The sequence below is a fragment of the Anser cygnoides genome, chromosome 10 (genome assembly GCF_040182565.1).
Source record: "Anser cygnoides isolate HZ-2024a breed goose chromosome 10, Taihu_goose_T2T_genome, whole genome shotgun sequence".
Lineage (NCBI taxonomy): Eukaryota > Metazoa > Chordata > Aves > Anseriformes > Anatidae > Anser > Anser cygnoides.
The window spans coordinates 7,458,124-7,473,930 of record NC_089882.1 but is presented as its reverse complement, the minus strand read 5'-3'; the positions used below and the strand labels follow the sequence as shown (position 1 = coordinate 7,473,930).

General features: G+C 50.2%; 1 protein-coding gene across 5 annotated transcripts in view; it reads left to right on the top strand.

The window, feature by feature from the left end:
* The window catches only part of MITF (melanocyte inducing transcription factor), a 100,150-nt gene that overhangs the window by 20,598 nt on the left and 63,745 nt on the right, over window positions 1-15,807 (top strand). The window contains exon 1 of one of the 5 annotated variants that reach the window (XM_013180281.3): window positions 707-3,981. The exons of the other annotated variants lie outside the window; for them this stretch is intronic. The gene's annotated coding sequence lies outside the window, so the exon portion shown is untranslated. Of the gene's footprint in view, window positions 1-706; window positions 3,982-15,807 lie in introns of those variants that run through there. 5 annotated transcript variants of the gene reach the window in all.

Sequence of the window (15,807 nt, the reverse complement as noted above, 5' to 3'; positions counted from 1 at the left end):
CCTTCTTTCTCGAGTCATTTCAAACCCAGGAACTACTCATCAGAGCCTGGGCTAATGAATCATTGCAAATGCTTGACGTGTTGGCAGCTACATGCCACCCAGCTTCACATTCTGTTCTGCTGCCATAATTTTAAGAAACTATTGGAACAATGCCCCCCCCCCCCCACCAAAAAAAAAAAAAGTATCCACAGATCTGGGAACTAATATGCAATCCTCCCCCGGTTTATTTGTACCAAGCTGTTTGGGTAGGCCTTGAGATGAGTTCCAGCTGCAGAGCAGGCTTGAGTCAAGAAATCAAAAGCTTGGCTATCATTTACTGCGAGCAGACAAATGAGCCAGTTAGTCCAGAGCTGAAGAAGAAGGCTCGTCTGAGATGACAGAGCTCAATCAAAGAAATCAGAGTCTCTGAGTCCCCACCAGAGCTGTACGATGCCTTGCTTTACATGGGGAGTCAGTCATTAGCCTGTCAGTCGTGTTTGTTAGTGTTTATTGAGATCTCTGCCATGCCAGGCTGTGTTCACCTTTGCATATGCAGCAGGCTTCTTCAGTCTCTACAGGTATCGTTTCCATTGTAACTGGAATCTCTGCTTCATCAGCTATTTACTGTGCTTTGACTCACGGAGCCCACTTCATTATGTTCATTATGTACGTTATGAGCATACATATGTGTTAAAATGGCTTCCCCCAGTACTTTTAAAAGGCTGCGCTGGGGGGAAGATGTCTTGTAAGGGGTGAGCAGGTGGTGATTCTTCTTTCAGCAGGGAAGAAGAGGGAGTTAGAAGGTGAGTGGTCCTCTCCTGGCCACGTCCGCAGTGCCTTCGCTGTTAGCACCTCGTGTGCGAGTCCCACTCAGACTGCAAGAGCTTAAACTCTGACAACTTAGGAGTAGGACAGCTGGACAAGCAAAAAAAATAAATAAATGATGTCCCATTTGTTTAAGCTTCTCTCTGAAAATGAAAGTTCAGATCCGCTATGGTATTGCTGTAATGAAACAGCCGTGGGTGTATTCAGAATGCATAATGAAGCCTGTTCGGGTTCTGCCAGGCATTGCTTTACTTGGGAAATGTTTGTGGGTTTTTGGCACCTTTGATTTCCATCCCCTGCCCCTGCAACACCTTGACCCTTTGGGACCTGAAGCAGCCGGTAAGTCCCAGTCCCAGGTAAGCTTGGCAAGTGACGGCTCTTCCATTTGATGGGGGGCGAGGTATGGAGCAGTGTTTGAGCTGGAAGTCGTGAATCAGGACTCTCCTTGAAATCCAGAGGAATAGGCCCGTTCTCCACGAACTTAAACCTTTTCCAGTATTTGAAAAATTGCCTGGGAGCCTGTGGTAATGCTCCTGCCTATTCTTTTTTTCCATTTCTGCAGTGTCAGGGAGAAAAAATAAATCTGTAATCCAAGTAACCTAAATATAGAAGTGTTAGTTTACAAATGAGATTTCTGATGGCTTCAAAACGGGTTTTGTAATAAAAGGAAATGTATTTGACACTGCCAGAATTTACAGTCCCACCAGAGGCTTGTGAAATAACTGTTATAACAAACATTCTGGGCTGTAACAAAGCTTGTTGACATGTACGGGTTACTGAAGGGTATTTCGGACTGTTGCTGTGAAGATGGCTTAGCAGGAGAAGTACTTTCTTCACAACTACTGTACGGCCCCGTGTGTACCATCAGCTTTTAAACAGAGACAAAAAAAAAAAAAAAGGTTAAAGAGGGGAAACGTCTTTAAAAATGAGTACTAGAACATGACTTGTGGGACCCAGAAGGATGGGAGTGTGAGTAAGCCAGTTGTGAGTGTCGGAGCTGTCCTGGCTGTTTAACTGCCTGCAAAACTGTTGTGCTGCAGCCAGGCCCTGTAACTTGCAGTTTTTTTTTTTCTTTCCTCAAAATCTGAGGCTTTGACAGCTCTCTGCAGCTGCACAACAAGTAAAGGTTGCAATCATTCCCAGGTGTGAAAACACCTGCATGTGGTCGCTTAAAAACTAAGTGCTGCAGGAAGCCCTGGGAGTGGTGGTCCTCAGGGGGTGTCAGAAAGCTGTGCTGCTCTCAGCTGCTCGGAGCTGTAGCTACAGGTTCAGCGGTGGTTTGTTCTGTTCGCTGTTGCCTTTTTTCACCAGGACTCAGCCTAGTGCTGTGTGATTGTTCTCGTTCCATCTGCCAATACTTTTATTCGCAGCAGTTATTTCTAACTGCATCCAGGGGTCCAGTCCTGCGCGGTGCGATGGAGGCACAACCATAAGAAGGGTTGGGAAGAGCGCTCTGGGCCACCCTGGCTGGCCTGGGAGGCACTGGAGATGCATCAGAGGGAGCTGCTGCCCAGCTTTGCATAGTGGCCGAAAATAAAATACCTTCAAAAACCTGCTAATGTTAGGATGGGGAGGGGGGAAGTTTGTAATCAACTTTTTACCCTACCAAAAGTTGTTTTTTCAGGTTGAAATAATGCAGTTAAAAGAAGTATTGAAGCTAAACAATAACATTGTCTATTAAAATAGGAAACTGAGGCTGTAGTCTTTACTTTCCCATCTCATTCAGCGCCACGTATGTGAGGCTTGCACCACATTATTTTCATCTGCAGGTATCTGAAGGGTTTTGCTGCTTTTCTGTGAGTCTGATGTTGCCTGCAAGAGGGATCAGAACATGGAACTCGGTATTATATTGAAGAGGAAGGACAGCTTAACTGTTTCATTAAATAGCAGTTCCCAATACTAAGTGACAGCGTTTGAGCCAGCAAAAAAATACTCTTTAAGGCTGTGGTCTCCAGCCGTAGACCCGTGGCTGTGCAGCCTGCTTCTGTGGGAGATCGGGCCCGGCTGTGCCTCCCGCTGTGCTTCTCTCAGGTTTGGATGCCCCCACACAGCATGGGGTGTTGCTTCTGGGCCCCGTGCTGGAGGGCGCTGCTCTAGGCTCTGCTCCTGCTGTGCGGGGCGGCAGCCTGGTCTTCGCTGGGCTGTGCTCTTAGCTCCGGCTGGGGAGGCAGTCATGTCAATACAAGAAGACGCACTGAGAGTACCTGCCTGAGCTCTCGGAGATGTTTCAGGTTACATAAACCAGAATTTAAAATAGTTGCTTTTTCACAACACTCGGAGCACGTGTTAGTGAATATGAATTTTCAGCGCAGTGCCAGCAGAGTTAGTTTAACAGATGCAGAGCTGCCTTACTAAGAATAGTTTCTGCAGTTATCTCCCCACACAAATTTTCTCCTCGGGCATTTGCAATGTGCTTATCTGCACTGCAGAAGATCGTGTGCATGCTCAGGTTTTTTTGCAGAAACGAATTGGGAAGCTGTCAGGGTATCAGAAGCATGCTTTTCTGAAGCCGCACCGAGTTTCAAGTGATGAATCAGAATTCTGCATAGAAGGATTTGGATGCAAACACAATAAGGAAGTTTAGCAAGAGCTTTTTTATTCTTTTTTTCCCCTTTCATTCTTGCTTTCCCGTGGTAAACAGCAACGCTTGCTGGCAAGAGTGAGAATAACAGATTAATCTGCTTATTTCCAATTTCCAGTTCACGTCTAGCCATCCAGCTCTCCTGCAGCTGTTACCCAGCGCAGGATCTACCCGGTGGGGAGGGAGGCGATGTCTCGGCACTGCATGCAGGCTCCTTATTAAGGTCACAGAGCACCAGAACTCCAATCTTGAATTCATTTGAATGAAGCTGAATTCTGAGTTTTCCCACTAAAAGCAAGTGCTCTCACGCATGAAGCAAGCAGAATCTGATCCCCAATAAGCTCCCCAGACTGTCCTGAGCAAGAAAGGAGGTGTTAATTGAAGGTTGCCTCTCCTTGTTTGCTAAGCAGCACCACTTTTATAGGGTGTGAAGCTGTGGTTATTAACCATAGGTGATGAGGATGGAGTCGCTTATTACCAGCTGCTGTTAAGAGTAACTGCTGGCCGCTCTTGGTCGGAGCGGTGCTGCTGCTGCCCACGCGCTGCCCAGCGCCTCCTGCTCCATCCCGGGCATCTCTAGAGGAAACTCGCTGCTGGTGAGCACCTACGAGGAACGTTACCTCTATTTTTACAGGGGTTTAAGGGGGCTGGGGAATGAGAGGAGGAGGTGTGGTGGCAGCGTGTAGCTTGCTTTGCCATGGCCTCCTCTCGGGGTGCCCTCGGATGTGGCCGTGACAAGGGAAGGTGGAGGCTCTGCCCCCGCCGTGGGTGCTGTGGGGTTCTCTGCTCCCCACCTGCTTTCGCCTGGTGACCTGTCCAGGGACATAACTGCAGGTCAGTGGTGGTGCTGTGAGTTTGTGCTTTGTGCTTTTGTGCATGGCTTAGATTGTGTTGTTGGAGTGCATTGTTTTTCTTCTTATGAAGACAGCACAGCCTTAAGTGGTCAGATGATTTTTTTCTCTTTTTTTTTTTTTAAAAGTGTGAATTTCTTTAAGTATTTTTATAAAAAAAAAAAAAATGTTTCAGGTAGTGATCAAGTGATAGAACAGCTTCTATAAATCAAAAAAAACCCAAAAACTTGGATTTGAGATGCCCTGTAAAATATTTAAATTTTTGTAATAAAACTTGAGTATTTTTCCAAGTGCCATTTCTGTCTTAAAAAAAAAAAAGGTGGAATGATGTGTGTTGCTTCACTCTTGGGAAAAATACTTTGCATGTGGTGTAATTCTCCTGTACAGTCGCTGCCGTTGCATTGGTGCTGGGGGCTTGGCAGAGCTGGATGCATGTGGGATAAAATGATAACTCCGACGCAAGAGGGAAGCTGCTCTGTAATGGAGATCTGTGCCTGGGGCCCTAAAATGCATCCTGGCTCTGTGAGAAGCAGGGAGAGAAGCTTCCCTGCTGCTTGGCTTCCGGAATTTCTTTCAACGTCCTTGTGAAGGCTGGTGGACTTGGTGTGACCTGGAGTGGCAGATTCCTCGTCTGGCGTCTGGTTTGCCGGTACCACCAGCCGCGGTCGAGCCAGCCTCCCGCCTGCCCCCCTGCCCTCTCCCCTCCAAGGGTTTCCCTGAGATTTGTGCTTTTCGGCAGTTGAAAACTCAGCTTTTCCGAAGGTGGGATTTGTCTTGCTCGGTTTTTACACGCTGCAACAACGTTTGCGGCACAAAAAAGAAGGAAATTTTTTTTCCTTCCTCTTGCAAGAGTCCCTGACAGAGCCGTGCCCAGCCCAGCCCGGAGCATTATCCCTGCTCCCCCCGTAAGGACCGCCAGCACAGCCTGCCTCTGCAGCCCGGCTTCGTCTCCCAAGCCACCTTCCGAATGGCTTTGGGACTTTGGGAGCCAGTCGGAGCTGGGACAAGGAGCCTGCTGTGCTTGTAACCGGGAGCAGAGCCGGCCCCTGAAGGTCTGTAGGGCTTCCCCACTGAAACAGGGAGCAGGAATACTGGAGGCGAAGGCAAGCCTTTGGGATTTTCCGTGTTCTTGTGCATAATTTAAAGCAGTGATTCAGGCAGCCGAGCAAGGCTGTTTATCTGCTCAGCTCTAGTAGAGGCGTCGTCTCCTCCTGGGTGCCAAATACTTCTGGGGATACATGAGATGGGAGAAGCCGACGCGGTCCTTCTGGAAACCTGAGGAGAATTTTGGTGGTTAAAAAAAATCTATAAAATTCTTGTAAATTTTGAGTTTGCTGAGCCAGTGCTGCCACTTCCACCTCGTCAAAGAGAGTAGGGATTGTAACAGGAGTTTGGGAACAAGCCTTCAATCAATGAGCGTGTTATTGTTTAAGGACAGCTTCTCTCGTATTTCTGACTGGGTATTTTTGGCTCCTCTGGAAGGTTCCTGTGTGTGATTTTCTCCTTCCAGTAGCTGCGGTAACCCATAATCACAGAGTGCTGTGTGCTGTAGGTCTGAGATAAGTGTTGAAAATCGGCATGTTTTTGTGAAACACGATACAAATGTAATAACTTACGAAGATCAGCTATAGATTAGCAAATACCGGGTGAGTCAGACGTTCCCCTTGCTGCTGTCTTCCTTAGCATGTCACAAACATTTAGGAAAGCTCATTCATCCCGGATAGGCGTGAAATCAATCTTTGATGCGCAGGGCTGTGACTCAGGGAGTGGAACACAAAGGCCACTCGGTGTAATGTCTGCTGCTGTGCTCTTGCCAAATGCCTTGAGCAGAGGGGGAAATCTCTGCTGCCGGAGTTTGTTTGGAAGATGCTTTGAAGATTATGGATCTCTTGCCTGTAACATACCCCAATTAAATGTGATTAGGAGTGCTGTAAGTAATAGCTCTGCTATGAGGATGAAAAGAGGATGAGAAAGACGAATAGCACAGGATATGAAGGTGTTGGTCGGGTACATGAGGGAAGGAAGGCAGTGGGGTATCTGGGTCTTCTTTCATAGGGAGTGAAGAGGCAGGGAAGCTTCAGGCGGTCCGGCCTCGCAGGGACATTGGCCGGGGGTTTGTAGAGCAGGCGTCAGGAATTGGATGGGATCTGATGTCAAGGTGAGTTTCCCACTTAACCTCCTTGCTCTGTCTTCAGTCCCTGTCATTGTTGTTTGTGCTGCTGGCCCCTGATTGCAGAGTAATTAGGTATGTCAGATATATCCTTAGCCTCAAGAACTTACCACCTATCCTTTCGCATCCATCCTCAGTTCCTCAGACCCCAGCAGTCCCACTGCACTCCCTGTCCCTTGCTTCCTGCACCTGCTCCCTCACCCCGCAGGGCTTCCTGCCTGCTGCCCTGGCTGTAGACGTGCTTTTGCCTTCTCCCCTTCCCACCTCTGAGGTCACTGTTCCAAACTCGTCCCCTGTTACAACACATCTGCTTCTCCTCCCGGAGCTGTGCCTGTCATCCACCTGTCCAACAGTGCACTGCTTCATGATCCTTACCCTCACGAGCATTTTTAAAATGGTCGTACTAATGAGCTGCTCTGTAAATCGAGGGGCTGGCAGCGTGCTGGTGCCAGGTTCCTCAGGCTGCCTCAGCGGCACGCAAGAAGATGGGTTTCTGTGCTGTGTCAGCCCATGATGTTCCTCCTTGGGTGCCTCCTGCCCTTGCTAAGGCAGGGGCAGATCCCTGCTACCCTCGTGCAGCCCGGCAGCGCGGGGCTGATGGAGCAGCTCTCCGTGTTCCCATGCGCTGCGTTTGAGCAGCGTCGATGTTCCTGTAATTTGCACCGGGTGGACAAACAGGCCGCGTATTGCCGCTGTGATTGCCCAGGAAATGTTCTCCCAACTCCACCCTTGTTTCCTGATGTGTAGCATTTCCCTCTGATCCGGAGCTGAGCTGAGCTGGGGAGAGGAGCGAGACCTGGGTGAGTCAGTGCGTGGCGCTTGTACTGCAGGTGGCTGTCCGTAGCGCTGCTTGCCCACCTTGCTTTCTGTCGCTGCCTCCTTCTGTCCCGTCCCTTCAGTTTCTCTGGGCTGTCGTGTCTCTTGAGAGCATCTCGTCGGTCTTATTAACACGACTTTTCCATCTGCTTGTCTTCTTTTCTTTCCTTGGAGGACTTCAGCAAGGGAGCAAACCGGCAGGTGAAGTTGCTCCTGAGATGCTGCCACAGGGCTTGTTGCAGCAGCAAGTGTTATGCAAAATCTGCTCCACCGAGAGAAAAGGAAGGGAAAGGTTGTGTGGAGTAATGCTCGGGGAGGAACAGAGGAAAGATTGCCGGCTACAAAGCTGTTAAGGGTGAAAGCTTCTGTCTGTCGGTCTTGTTGCATCAAAATGAGTTTACTGCTAATTTTAGTATGGGAAAGGTGTAGCTGAGTATTCCTCCTTCCTTCAAAGGGAGGAAGAAATGAATGGTAAGAAAGGCTTGAGTGACTTCTTTATATCATTAGTAAAAAAAGAAAAAAAACCTTTGGCATCTGTTGCAAGGACTGCTGGCTGTCTCTGGGCACACTCCGGTCTTCTCCCGTGCCCCTTGTCTTGTCCGTTTTCCATCAGAAGCTCTCTGGGACGTGGGCAGTCACGTTTGCTGCTCGTGTCGGGCTGTGTGTACGAGGTGCGGGTTGATCTTGGCTGTTCCCATGTCCTGTGGCAGCACAAACAAGGGATGCAGCAGCCAACACGTGGCAGTTGGAGCTGTGGGGTACGTACGAGTGAATGTGCACAAAGCCCACGGTGTGATGACACGTAGGGAAATAAGGTATATAGAGGCCTTAAGTTTTGTGACTTTCAGAATGAGCTGTTTTCAGGTCGGGAGAGAGCATTGCCACCTGAGTGGTGGGTAAAATATCCAACGCTGCTCCGTGAAATGTAGCGAAATGGAATATGCTGGATTTTATTGCTACTGTCTGAATTCACAGCGGGGAGCCACTGAGCAGCTGGCTTGCCTAACGCTTCCACATGTAACGGTGATGTAAGGCAGGTAGGCAAAACCTTCACCCGCTTGAACACTTAATTCATTTCTCTCAAACGCGTTTAGTAGAATGAATGAGAATTTTTGACCTTCATCAACTTTTGACAGAGTCTGGAAGAAGCAAGCTGGAACAAGAGGCCTGCAGCACGTCTGTTTTGACCTAGGCCACTCTCTCTCCACCTCCTCCATCACTGTAAGAAACGTGTGGTTTCTTTTGGCAATGTAAATAGTTTGGGAGAACATAGTTTCCACCGAGAAGTTGTCTAATTAAAAATATTAGGAGCTGTGTTTATTTATAACACGTATGAATAATTATTACTCAGAAAGTCTGAGCGTTATTTTCTCGGGAAGTCCCTCATTAGAAACTCTGCCTCATCGGGGCGAGCTGCGCTCTTACTTAACCAGTTTCGGTTCGCATCTGGGTACAGCTGAGGAAAATCTGCAGAGGCAAATCTCCCAGGCTGTGAATTAGAGCAGCTCTTCCCGCGTTACCTCCTGCCATGACCGTGCCTCGTGGCGCGGAACCTGAGCCCAGCTAACGCTCAGCGGCTTGCGCCGGGGTCTGGGATGTTCTGGGTGGTGCTGGCAGGGGGCAGAGAGCACCTCGGGGTGGGGGGGGCCTGGGGGTTTCTTGCTGCCGGAGCTCCCCCAGCCTGCCACGTACCTTACGGCAGGCTTCGTACCCTCGGCAGAGCCCTGCTTGGTTTCTGCATCCAGCCGGTTGGCCTCTTTCCAGTTTCCTCAGAACAGGGACCGTTGTTTGCGCTCGGACAACGGTGGCTGTGTTCGCGAATTTAAAAGCGCCCTCGTCGTTGTTCCCGCTCTGCCGACGCGGAAGCAGGAGCAGTACGGGGGAGCCGCTAACCCGCAGGTAGCGTGGGCCGGCAGGAGCAGGGCCCTCGTCCTCGCCGCGTCTTGGAGTGGTTTCACCTGATGTTAGCATCGCCAAGCAAAGCTCTCCTGTGAGCTTCTGGAAATAAGGCTTATTGCCAGCTACTGAGGGGCACAGCCCTTCCCCCTGCGCAGACAGAGCTTGCTGGGCGCTGCAGCGCGGTGCCGCTGCCACCAGGGACGGCTGGTGGCTCGGAACCGCTCAGCACCCGGTGCTGGAGCTGTGGGCCCACAGGGCTGCAGCAGTGACCCAGAGGACAGGCTGCTGCTCGCCCGTACGGCGCTGGGGAAGGAAGCCGCTGTCTGGCTGGCTGTCCACAGAAGGGTCTCAGAAGTGGTCACGGTCCCTTACACGGTCGCTTGCCCTGGGAGTGAACTCGCCCTGCTTGAGGCTGTGATTCGGGTTTGTTGTAAACCACCGCTTGTCGCTTTGACCTTTCCTTAAGCAGAACAAAACCAACGGCCTTTGGGGTTTCTTGTTCTTACTTTCTCAATTAATTCTTGGTAGTCCTTCTGTAAACCGTGAGGGAAGTGTCAGGATTTTGCAAACCGGCCGGTCTGGGGTGGGGAGCACACACTTGTGGCAGGACACGGCTTTGCTTTGCGTTCAGGAGAGGGTGAGGAGCGGTTCTGCTACTTTTTTGCTTTTTATCCTCTATTAGAGTACCCTTGTGGCCACAGCCCAAACCAGCCACGATGCGTGCTTGTAGCTTACATCTCACCGTGGTTTACACGTGCCTTGTTTACTAGGGCTTGCTTGCTTCTGTGGCTGGCAGGGGGATAACTAGAATCTAATGTGCAGGCTGTACTGCTTGACACGGGTGCTGTTAAAGCCTTGCTGTGCTCCCATCCTGGAAGAGAGAGGTAGTCCCATGTGGTCACTTTATTTAACCATGTTCCCATCATACAATTAAGGAAAATTTGTCTACTGAATTGGAAGTGATGGCTTGATTGCTTCAGGATTTGTCTTGTCTCTCTGTAAATGACTCACTGTTTCCTGTCGTCGCCCCCCACCCCGCCCCGTAGTAATCAAATTTAAGCAACACTGTATTTTTATCGAAGATCTCTGGCTTCTGCAGACTGTAATGAAAAAGCATCAAATAATGTCTTTATGGTTACATTTATTAGTTATTATGAAAGCTCAGTTGTGCCACGATAGCGGCATTTTTTTCTTGCTTTATACAACCAGGGGCATGTGACACATCTCCGTGGTGCTAATGCTGGTCCATCTGTTGGCGCGCTGTTGGAACAGCGGCGTGCCTAAGGGTGTTTTAGATTTGAGCTACCAGTAAGCAAGCACTTTTTTTACGTGGCTAAAAGAAAAATACTATAAGAAAGTAGATGTCGGAACCAGGTAGGCCTGGAAAATGACTGTGCTGACTTCCCAGTAGAGAAATGGCTTTGCTCGCTGTCCTTTCCTCTTGCTCGGTTTCTGCCTGCCGTGAGAAATACCAAAATGCAGGAGGAGGATTTCGGAGCTTGGTGGCGGTCTGGGCAGTGCTGGATGTGAGCACCTGCAGACCAAATGAGGGATTTGTTTGCTAAAGGTTTTCTTTTACTCCTCTGCCCCCCTCCCCGAAGCGTTTCTGTAGATCTCATGAAGAAGTCTCCCTGTAGCCTCTTGAGTTGCTCACATCCTGTGATTATCCTGGCTGCAAGAGCGTCGCTTTTTGTTACTGCAAGGATACAACTGCTGCTGCTTCAGGTGACTGGATTTGTTCACCAGCTGCTCCTAAGAAGTGCTTTGTGGCTGCATCCCACGGCCATCTGTCCTCATCCCTTTTATATTTAGGGAAGGTGAAGGAGACGTACTGAATACTCTTGAGATGGATCAGGGGTGCTCTGGGCCGTCTGCTTTGAGGCTCTGAGTTCTGGCCCCAAACCTTTAAGGCTTTTTCTCTTCCATGTGGATGCCCAAGTCCTGCTCACGTTGTGTGCAGCCCGTCTGCCCAAGCCTGTGGGATGAGAAAGGGAAGACCGGGCTGGAACAATAAAAGGGAAGGAGAGAGAAGGACAGGCCGCTTTCTGTCTTGACGCGTGTAGCTTGACTCAAAAGCTTTGTGTTCGGTAGCTGTGGCTGTGAGATGCTGTGCTGCCTCTGCTCTCCCTGCCGAAGGGCCGCTGGTGGGTTTGTGACATGGTGGCCTTGTGATGGGCGCATGTTTTCCTGGTAAGACTAGGAAATAAACAAAGGAATTGCATGGGATTTATTTCTTTACCAGTTTGTGGCCTATTTAAGATTGCTTTAAGCCAGCTTCAGTAGCATGCCACCTTTATGTTGTTATAAAGCCACCAGCAGGTACTCTGCAGGTCTGGCTTTGCCTCTGGGACGGGCTGGCCGGTCCCTCTGCGGGCTTTGGGAACAGCCTCTTCTGCCTTCAGCAAGACGTTCCGCTTTGTTTCTGCCTTGGCAATGCTGTAGTGAATGAGATTTTATTTTAAAGTGTGTGCAGTTTGCAAGAAGGATGCTGGAAGTGAGGTGTTGTGTATGGCAGTGAGTTCTGAGTACAGATCAAGCAGCTAAACTGCTTGTCCCTTCTTCAGCTCCCAGAATTTGGGTGCTATTTGTTGTCTCTGTCCCAGGCCTGGTTGACTTTGTCTCCGTTTTTAAAATAGTATTTGATCTTTGCATTTAGCCAGCAGCAGTGCAACTGAAATCAGAGGCAAGTGCCAGGACGCTGGTATCTCCCCGCAGTCACTGTCTGATGTGCTAAACAGTAACCAGAGAGACCCCGAGAGTTGTCCTCAGAGGTTTTGAGAAGTCTCGCTGTCAAGACGCAAGCGCTGCCCTGCCTGGTGGCTTGAATGACATGGCCAGATGGGTGCTGAGCTCAAGTGGCTCTGCCGCTGGCGGGTAATTACGTGTCTGAGGGCTTAGTCACCTTGCAGATGAAGGTTTTTTTTTTTTTTCTTTAAGTTCTCTAAATGAGGCACGCTGATTTGTTCTAAAAAGTATGAAATACTGCTTATTTTTAAACCCATGGAAATAGTTACTTAAAAATACGTAGAAGAGCATTTCTTAATGGGTGTCTGCCTGTTGACCTGAAATTGCTTAGGAACTTGGTGATCACCAAGGGTTGCTCTCCGAAATAGATAGTCCAACCCGCCCTCTGCCCCGGCCGGGCAGTGCGTGTGTGCTTGGTTCCTTTAAAATGCTACAAGAAGCACAAATATAGCTGGAGTCACGGACAGAAATAAACATGACATTATTATGTTAGGTTTGGACACGGTTCTGCCTGGGGTGCTTTCATAACTCGGACAGCGAATATTTTTAAGCGGACTTTAAAGTTCATGTCCTGCGCCGGTTTGGTGCCTACGAGCAGCAGCTTCTCGGCACAGCTCTGTTCCCTGAGCTTTGCATCCTCCTCTGAGCTCTGTTACTACAGGAGGACACGGCTGTGCTGTTCCCCGTTCATGCAGAAGCAGCACTTGTACATGACCTAGCTAAACTGCAGACGCGTTCCTTGTACAGCAAGGTCAAAATTACACAGCTTTTGCGATTGACTCTGACTTCTACCTTACTAAAGCACTTTTGCAGCTCTTCTCCCTCCCCTCCTGCGCTGAGATCCTAAATTTAGCAACACGAGAGCCCGAGGGTTAGAATTGTGCCGTGAATTTGTCACAACTCATTTCATTCGCATTATGCTGATCCAGACTGTTGGATTGCTATTCCCGTTCCTCTGCTTGCGTTTTCGGGAGCCGCTGGCAGCTCGCCGCCAGGGTTTGACCACTCCACTGCCCCGGCTCCCCGTCTGCTGCTCGCTCCGTTCGTGTGTGCAGGATCGCTAGCTGCAGCCCTTTCTATTTTAAGCATCCCTGGCATGCTGCAGCCTTTCCAGAACATGATTTGCACTCTTAGGGGAAAATGAAAGATGTATCCAACAGAAAGTAGCAAGCTTGCAGGAGTTTGGATGTACATCAAGTTTCCTTGAGGCATACCTTAAGAGAAATGCCTGCCGGTTGTGAGCTATGCCTGCTCGAGGACTTGTATCACTTACAGAAAATGAGCAAGGAGATTCTGACTGATTCTGCCTAATGTTTCCAATGTATGTATGTTGGTAAAGTACTTCTCTTTTCGATGCTAAGTAATGCTGGTAACTCAAAGCCTTAAATGCAGCGTGGTGTTAAGGTGGAGTGGTCGCTGACAGTAGTGTTTGGTTACAAAAAAAAAAAAAAAAAAAAAGGTTCTCTGCCGTGCTCCTGCAACCTGTAATTTTTTCTTAAATTTGCTTGAAGGTAATGAAACGGTGGTCGTGGGTACTGGCACTGATGGAGAGCAGCGGCATGCTAGAGAACCGCTGCGTGTGTGCATGGTGCTGCGTTAGAGCAGGAAAAGTGCCGGGGGCTGACTCACCAAAACTTTGTTTCGGGTGTGGGGGGGTTCAGCAGCCATTCCCTTACAGTCAGGTTTCATCTGTTAGCTTTTTTAAGAAGGCAGTTAGGGAACTTGCTGTCCCCACACGGTGGTGTGAGCTGGGCGCGCTCGATGGGGAGAGAGCACATGTACAGGGTCGGTGGCTTCCTACGAGCTGGCTCGGTTAACCTCATTTAGTATCTGTCGACGTTATTAAAAGCTTACGTGACATCTCTATTTAATGCCACTGAAAGGGCTTGGACAGCAGGATCGCTCAGCTTCTGAACGTCTGTGAGGTACAGAGCAGGCTGAGTTACGAGAGTAATGAGGAACGGGATACCCAAGGCCCTGTGGCAAGCGTGGGTGTCTGCATCTCTCCCAAGGGTGCTGCACCGCCTGTGCTACAGTGCTCTTCATCCCATGTGCCGTGGCTGAAGCTTTGGTAACTTGGATCAATAAAACACTTCCCCACGCTTTAAAGTATGCGGTCAGTAATCCAGGAGGCGAAGACTGAGGGTCAGTGTTTCTGGACCAAGCGCGAAATCGTGAAATAGCTCAGGTCGAAGGGGCCCCTGAAGGTCACCTGGCCCGGCCCCTTGGCTCGGCGTCCCGGAGGGAACTTGGACGAGGCCCCAGGCAGCCGCGTCCCGTCGAGCATCGCGCAGCTCCCCAGGGTCGTTCAGGCAGCGTCAGGCAGTATTGATCCCAATACGGGCTCCCCGAGGGTTATACGCATTGATCGCCCGCCACGTGTGGTTTCACCTGCTGACCGCTACCTTTAGAGCCTGGCGGGCTGTCCGGCTTTCCACGCACCTTGTGGTCCCCCCGTGTAGCTCACGGCTCCCCCTTTTTGGCCGCGGAGCCGCTCCTGGCAGGCTTGGTGAGGCGCCGTGCGCCGAGCAGCGCTGGCACGGAGCTGTCCCATCCCTCTCCGTGATCCTGGCACAGACCAAGCAGGTGCCGGGATCAATATTTGCTGTCGGAGGGCTCTGTGCTCCGCTCTGCGTGCACCTGAGGAAGGCAGCTTGGCCACGGCCGTGCATCTTCGTACCCGAGCACGTTTGGGAGTGCAGAGGTGGGCCCAGAGCCGGGCGGCTCTTGAGGCATCTCGCCTGCGCCTGCCAGCCTTCGGAGCAGCCTGTCCTACCGACAGGTACAGTTAGGGTGAGGAGGGGTCGTCGCCTGCTGATGAAATTAATTGCTGTGCAACTTCCCACGTTCTCGTTTCTTGGTTTTCTCACTGAATGTTTTCCAGGACCTGTTTTTTTTTTTTTTTTTTCCGGTAACAGTTTTCTGCCTGGAAAAGCTACGGGCTGTTTTTCACTGCAGCTCGGTCAGGAGCAGCAGTATTGCGAGGAAAAACTCATTTACGTTTTTAGAACTTGTGGCTGATTACGTTTGCAGCAACAAAGATTATTTTTCTTCAAGTGCTAACAAAATATGTGCGTGCACTTAAGCTCTGTTGGAGTGCGCAGAGATTAAGGCAGCTATAAATAGCATCTTCCATGACCCTGCTGGAATTTTCTTTAAGCTTGGAAACACTGAAGTGTGTGTTTTGTCAGATTTGAATCATGAACCCTGAAGAAGAGCTAATGAGCTCTTGCTTCTCGGCCCTGATCTCCAAGCAGCCCGCTCCGTGTGTGAGCAGCGGGTCAGAGGCTGGAACTGCAGCCAGGTCCCGGCTGCCTCACCCGATTTGGTCTGTTTGTGTTCGCCCGCCGTGATGTTTTCTGCCCCAGCTGGTGTGTTTATGAAAATAATCGATATCAGCCTGTTTCGACAAGCCCACGCCACCTGTGCGATGGTCGCGGGGGGTGACAGTTCCCCCAAACCATACTGCGTTTCCTGCACTCCTACGTTGCACTTCAGAAATCTCCTGCGTTTCGCAGCACTGCGTGGGTGCTGCAGGGAAGGCTAACTCCATCCCAGGCAGGCCCAGCATGGTTGTAGGGGCTTCTCCTCTCCGACCTCTTGTAAATCGCCCTGCTGAAATGAAAGGCTTTCTCCTGTTACTTTGCTTTTCCTGACAGCTTACCGAAGAGGTGCAGCTGGGACTAAATGGTGAACCGCCGGGACAAAAGCCGTACCCGGGGCTACCTGTCTGGGCGGTGATCTGCTTCTGGAGAACCGGTGGCAAAGCTCTTGCTTGCTTTTGGGGCTGAGATTTGGTTGTGGGTGTCCCCAGGTGTGCTGCACCCGAGGCCACGGAGCCGCCTGCTGCTGTAGCTTGCTCTGGCACCCTCAGCCAGTCGTGTTGTATTGCCTTTTTTTTTTTTTTGATGCAGAATTTCTCTCGGAGTGCATTCTTCTTT